This window comes from Falco cherrug, chromosome 7 (assembly GCF_023634085.1).
Source record: "Falco cherrug isolate bFalChe1 chromosome 7, bFalChe1.pri, whole genome shotgun sequence".
Classification (NCBI taxonomy): Eukaryota; Metazoa; Chordata; class Aves; order Falconiformes; family Falconidae; genus Falco; species Falco cherrug.
Window position 1 is genome coordinate 12,258,334 of NC_073703.1, and position 6,970 is coordinate 12,265,303.

A 6,970-nucleotide genomic window follows, 5' to 3' on the forward strand; every position below is an offset into this window, starting at 1 on the left:
AACCTGTCCATAGTCAAAGGGAGAAAAGATTAAACGCTAGAAAGGTTTAAATCTATTTGTTGTGGTTAAAGAGCCTTGTACAGGACGTGTCACAAGCAGTTCACTGTCTTCATAATGTAATTTAAGTTATTGTGATCCATATGGGTCATCTGTCTTTCATCTGCTGCTTTTTCTAGCATGGGGAAGGGAAGCATGAGTTCCTGGCTGATAAAGACATCTTGTTATGATGCATCTTATATCATGCAATACCTCATGTGAATGATCCACTGACCTGTAACAGGGCTGTGATGCAGGGGGAAGGAAAACAAGAGAGTGGGAATATGCGAAGGCACTGTTCTCTTATTCTCTAACGGCAGTGAGACCGTGTCCCACGGCCTCCCCCAGCCTTTACTGCCACTGGAGAAATCCCAGGGCTGTTGAGATCGATAGGCTTTTTGCTGGCAATTTCAAATGGAGTGATTTAACCCCAGCCAAGACCACAGACAAAACCTGATGTGTGCTGCTGCCTGGATCTTTGGATCACAGTCAGCAAATTTTGCACCAGATTGAGGTACAAGGTGGCCTGAAGAAGCCAGCAAGGAATGACTTATGCATAGAGAAGTTCTGACCTACTCTCCACTCTTGGAGCACAAAAACGTACTTGCTTCAGAGGATTTTAAGGCAAACAAACACAGCTCAGAGGAGAGGATACTAGGAGCCGTGAACAATTCAGAGATTTGGGACAAAACATGTGAAAGAGCTCCTTTAGTGCTTCCACAAATCACCCCACACAGGCCTGGTATGTGGGAGGTCAGGAGAAGGTCCCCTCCCAGGGAACCTGCCCTTGGCCCCTGCACAGCAGTTGCCTTCCCTTTTGACTCTCTGCTTCGCACAGGCTCAGCCAGAACATATTGCTTAATCTGCGAAAGCCTTGGAGCATCTGGTTGATACGTGATCCTTATTCCCATGCTGAAGATCCAGGAAACGGTTACAAATAAAAGCAGGGCCAATGAAGCCCAAGGTTAAGTGGAAGTACATTCCTGCCCACCATCAGACATGGACAAGCTGGACCTAGGACTGGTCCCACAATGATGTACTGTTTCCTGGAGCAAAACTGGCAGCGGAGATGGGGAACTAAAGCTTAGAATGAGCAAGAAAGGAATACTGAGAGAGCAAAAGGCAAAAAGGTGCAACTTTTGATCTGCTGGAGGAAGAGTTAGGATGAAACCTCTCCATCACAGTGATGGTTGCTTTCCTTGGGCCTACCTGGCAGAATCGAGAACTTGTCCTTTCACTCAGCAATGATTTGCAAAGACTCTTCCTTCATTTTCCAGACTGCAAGGCTGAAATTAGGATGAACAGCTCCATCCTGGAGAACAGTGCCAGGCATTCCTCTGCAAGACACCCTATGTGGATGCTGTGGGGGATGCAAACATGAAAGCAGGCTGACCATGGACAGGGGGTTCAGACGTATGGTGCTCCCCAGCTGAGTGTCCAGAGGTGTTCAGAGGTGTGGGGATATTTTTCGCTTTTAAACCCAAGAGGGGACCAAACACTAGACGAACCACTAAAAGCAATGGTAATTTCTTCATTCCTTGATGTCGTCAGTGGAGACTGCAGGCTTTTCTGGAAGATACTTTTTAATCCAATGCTAACTGCTGAGCTAAACATGGTGGTTATTGAGTGAAATGCTATGGGCTACGTTATTCCGCAGACTGATGAGCTAATCGTCTCTGCTGGTCTTAAAATCTGGGTGGACTTTTTAAGGGGATTCTATAAAAAGGCCATCCCAATAAATAATTACTCAGGACGGTAAAAGCTAAGACATTTGTGAATTCCTTGGTGACCACAAGAAATTTGAAGAGAGTTTAACGTATTACCTAAGTGCCAGTGAGCACAATCTGACATCCACCCATATGACTGGAAAGTCTCCTCTGGTTTCAGTGGGCATTTGGTCAGGTCATGGTTGTGGAAATGATGTGAGGGCTAAAGAGAGCTGGGAGGCAGGGCTGTGCCACCTTCCATCTCAGAGCATCGCTGGAGGTGAAATATCTTCCCTCACATTTTAACACTCATGGGAAGGTTATTTTGATTTTCCTTTAGAAAGCCTTGTTGGGCAAGACTTGGGGATGAGCCAGTAACCAACAGAGAGACAGATTGCATAGAATATCACCTGAACATGCAAGAAAGCGGCACGTACTTTCAACAGCTTGGAAACACCTTCTCCTCTCTGGAACTCGGTATGGAAGGTAACACCTTCCCAAGAGCTCGCATGGAACAAATATGTCTCCAGCCCTGACCCGAGATCTTACACAGCCTGTTGTTGAGCTGTGGTCGAGGAAACCTTGCGAAGTAGACAGGTGGTTACCTGTCATGCTTGCTGCTGCCTTCACCTGTCAGATCAAGAGGAACCGGTGCCTAAACAGCCGGAGCAATGGCTGAGTGCAGATAAACGTGAGCTGCTCTGACTCCATCTGCACAGCTTTCCAGCACTGCAAGATGCTTGCTCCCTCCTAGGGGCTGCAGCCGAAAAGCAGTCCCTGATTATTTTTTCCCACCACTTTTGACCTAAAATCAGCTGCACTTGTGCTTCTGTGCGTGTTCACTTGAGAAAGGGAGCTTGTCTATACTACTGCCTGAGAAGTGTCTGAATCTCACCCCTTTTGCTTGTGGTTAACAATGCATTCAGAAAGAAACAAACTGAAAAGCCCAGGTGAAGGCTCATTTATAAAAATATTGGTCATGAATATAAATAATCAAATTGTTCTGAGTTTGCTTCAGTTGGTTAAACCAACTTTATATTTAAGTTTCTTCTCTCAGATGGATTAGCCTGTGATCACTTCAATCATCAGTGTTTTTGTACTTGGTCTTAAAAGTCCATTTTACAAAAGCTCAGACATGCAATATGGGGGGTTTATTTCTCATAGGCGTTTGTGCCAGCAAAAGCCAGTCGTTCCCACGCCCACTGGAAAGAAATTCAACATAGCAGAGGGAATCTCATTAAAAAATTTAGACCAATATTCACAAAAATATTTTATCTTATCCATCCCACTCCACAGTTACTTTTCTCTCTGTTTGTAAATATATTGGGGGAAAAAAATCACTTCTGCCTAGGACTGCTGTCAAGTGTACTGCTTTGAAGAATTTGGCATGTTCTCCCGTCAGCACATCTGGTATGGGTGGATGCTATTCAACAGGCTGATTTTTTTTTGGTGGTTGTTATATTTCAAGTGATCCTGTGCCAAAACCCATTTAGCTGAACAAGAAGTTTGCCCATTATCAATCACTCGCTGATAACCACTGCCAACTCAAAGATGCATCTTTCCAGGCATAGCCTGCCTGCAGGCTGGCCACAGAAACCAACTTCAGCAATATTGATACCCTACTGAGACTTCAGAGGAAGTGCAAATACAGAGTACTTGATAAAAATAGCAATCTGCAGGCTACATTTTGCTAAGTGCTATTTAATGATGCAGAAAGTTTTGGTATTTGTCTTTCACCTAGGAAGGAATCCAATGTTTCATCCAGACTGTGACAGAGAGGGGAAGAAAGCACCCCTTGGGTTACCCAGCCATTCCCCCCGAGGTTGCCTTGCTCCCCAAATTCTGGTTAAACACTTCAGGGAGCACAACAGGCTCAGACAGTCTTGTCTAACTGGGGCGTAACTACTTGTACTCCCAGCATAGGGTTATGCTTTGGACTTCAGATTTTATCTTTCTCTTAAAAGCAAATGCAGGAGAGTCTATGGACTTGCTGTTGGCACACTGGCAATGTAAACCAATCTCTGTACTGTAAGCTATATTGGTGAAGGGCTGTTTTTTCTACATTTTAATACCATTTCACTGTTGCTAGCTGTTTAAGAAATGTCTGTGCTGAAGAAGGTGCTAGGTATGGTCATGGCCCAGTTAAAATGAAATTTGTTTTCTTTTACCTCTCAGAAAAAGAGATTAATCAGGAAATGATTTGAGGGTTCCTGAGGGCAGCTAAAACACCAAGCTGGTTGAAGGGTGCTTTGGTGTGTTGAGCTCTTGTTTTCCTAATGGCACAAATTTGCCCAGAGGTTGCAATAAGAAAAGTGAAGAGCAGGCTTGCTGCATAAAGACTTCTTAGTGCTTTAAAACGAGCCCTTGGGTCAGTCCCTTTGCTGTCAGTGGCACAAGCATTTTGGTTTAAGTTAATCACTCGTGTAAGTCTTTGCAAGGTAGAGCACCTAACAGCTGCGTGGTGCTACAGCCACAGCACCTGAGATAAGGCAAAGGGAGAGCCCTGAGTCCAGGCCTGCTGCAGTTTGTACCCGTTCATTGGAGGCACATTGCTCTAGAGGGGCTGCAGCTGAAAGAAAATTTTGCAAGAGAGCGTGTGCAAGACACAAGTGGAAAAAAACCTGCCTCCCTGTGGGAAGTTACCAACATGGGGAGGGAGCTCCAAAGTTCCAGAGAAATAGCTAGTGAGTGTTGCAGTGATGGAAGTCAGATTTTCTTTCCTAGACCTTGCCCTCAATGTGAGCTTCTCTTTCAGCATCCATCAGCTTCAGGGTTTCCAGCCCTGCGTGCAAAGAACACTCCTGCTGCTGTGAGAGTGGACAAGACAGTGGCAACGTGTTCATTTTTTTTGTAGCTGGGAATCATCATGTATGAGTGAGGAACATGCTCTGGCCCTGGCAAGCAAATTGGGTTGAAATATCTTTATATTAGGGTTATGCTACATAGGAAAGAGACTGTAGCCCCTGTGAGGAGCTGGGCACTGTTTCTGCAGCACTGTGATGCCAGGCAAGCTGGGAAATGCAGGTGTGCACAGCCCTGGACACCCCTGTCTTGAGGAGACATCTCCTGCATCCAGTGGGTCACCTACTTGGAAGGTGTTGTTGAAGGGGAGAGAAGATGGGGGGCCTGAGGGGAAGATGGAGGCTATGAGGGAGCCAGACAAGGTAAATGTGCCAGCCACTGAAGGAAAGAGGAGATGAAAGGGAAAAGAAGAGCAGAGAACAAAGCAGAGACATCAAGGAAAGGTGGGGAAATAAGAGATGATGGTACTAAAATTAGATGGAGAACGGGGACAGGGAGAGCTGCTCTGTTGCTCTCCCCTCGGATGAAATTCCCACTGAAGCTGCTTTCAAACCTGGTCAGGTGTACGGGGGAGAGTTAGAGTCCAGATGGGAAAGCACGGGAAGAGGGGGGGCCACTGCAGACCTGCAACACCCCAAGCTGCTCAGAGATGTTTTCCCTGACCCCAAGGGGGGTCAGCCCTGGTGCCCACAGGCACTATTTCACCCCCTGCCCCTTGAGCATCGACTTCAGCCTGGGACACACCACCCAGTGTCTTTTTGTAAAATCAATGTCTTGTGTTTATGAATCTGCACCATGTTTAACTGTTTCAAATCAATTTTTGCAGGTGATTCCTAATTATATGCTACTAGTCACAGCCCTCATAAAGCTAATGAAACCCTTGCCATCAATTAAATGTAATTTCCATGTGTGGAGGGGGAAGCCAGGAAGGCAAAGTCACCAAACTTTCCTCTGGCTGCAACCTGGCTTTGGGGCATGCCTTCTCCCAGTTGCCCTAGATCTGAGAGGTCTGGAGCCGAGGGAACAACACTCTGCGCAAAATATGCCGCATGCAACAGGGGAGCAAAGGATGTGCGCTGAAGAGCAACCCTTCCGCTGAAACCTTGAGCTTTTAAGTCACTGGAAAATCTCACCAGGCTTTTATAGCAGGCAGTTTCATGTCACAGCTACAGCCTGGGCCAGTGAGCACACACTAGGACTGCGTGCCAAGGGAGCACTGGCTGGTACACGACCAGTTCAGCCACATGGTCCCTTTTCCTCCCAGGAGGAGTTCAGGATTATGTGGTTGGGGACTTCTTGTCAACCAGGGAATCATTAATCAGGCATCCTCTTCCATAAGCAGGGAATGCATTACTGATCTCATTATTATTTTTATTATGCTGCTTAATTTCTAGCTGGACCGGCTTTTGCTATGGGAGCCAACTCTGGAAAACTTGGAACCTGGAGGAAAACAATAAGGTCAGCTAGACCTGGACTAGCCGTAAGAAATGTTTCCTACTTATTCTGTGGTGTTTGCAGTTCTGAAGGGTATGGAGAGATTTTCTGCTTATTCTGATGACCTGAAGGCATGTTCTATAGGAAGCGGTATAGGGCTGAAATCATCCAGCCATGCAATCTGCAAGTAAATGGTTGGTTATAGCATAAAACAACCTAAGAAAAGCATGGCAAATGGGGCCCAAGGACACTGCCTCTTTCAATGACGTTAAGTAGTGGTAAGAATAAATGTAGTATAAACACATTTTTCTTCCCTTTGCAAAGCTGTATGTTTACCTTTTCCTCTTTAGCTGCTATGCGTGTTGTCTTTACAGATACTATATATACACTGAATCCCATACAATATTCCTCAAAGTCAGTGGAAGAACTTGCACATCAGTGGGCTGCAGACAAAATCCCCCTCCCAATTCCTTGTTTTTTTCCTGGAAAGCAGAGACGTCTGTTCCCAAGGCTGTCAGAGTAAGTAAACCCATAGTTTTATGCCAGCTTGTCCACAGAGGTCTGATGGCCATGACGTGTTTGTGCATACAGCCCTTCGAATTGGTTCATCTAGGAAAGACAAGCTGATAGTCCACTTCCCAAACAGTACTAATGAGAGGAAAAGTCAAGCCTTTGACATCTGACTGCTTTATTCCCCCAGCAACAAACACCTCTATTAAAAACTCTCTGCAATGTTTCCTGGGTGGCATGGTAAGCCGACCATCAACGAGGAAAGCAGCAGTGCTCTGACAGAAGGTAAGCTCTTGCCTGGCAGGACTGGCAGCGAGTGTGCCTTGGCGCTGCATGTCCATCGCAGCAAGCCCGGGCTGGGGACCCCCATACTGGGCACCCCACGCAGCATCTTGCGCTGGCCACCCACCCCACCGGTCCCCATCCCTGCGAACACCGTGACCCGCAGGTCTCGGGGCGGGGGGTAGGGTACCGCTGGCCTG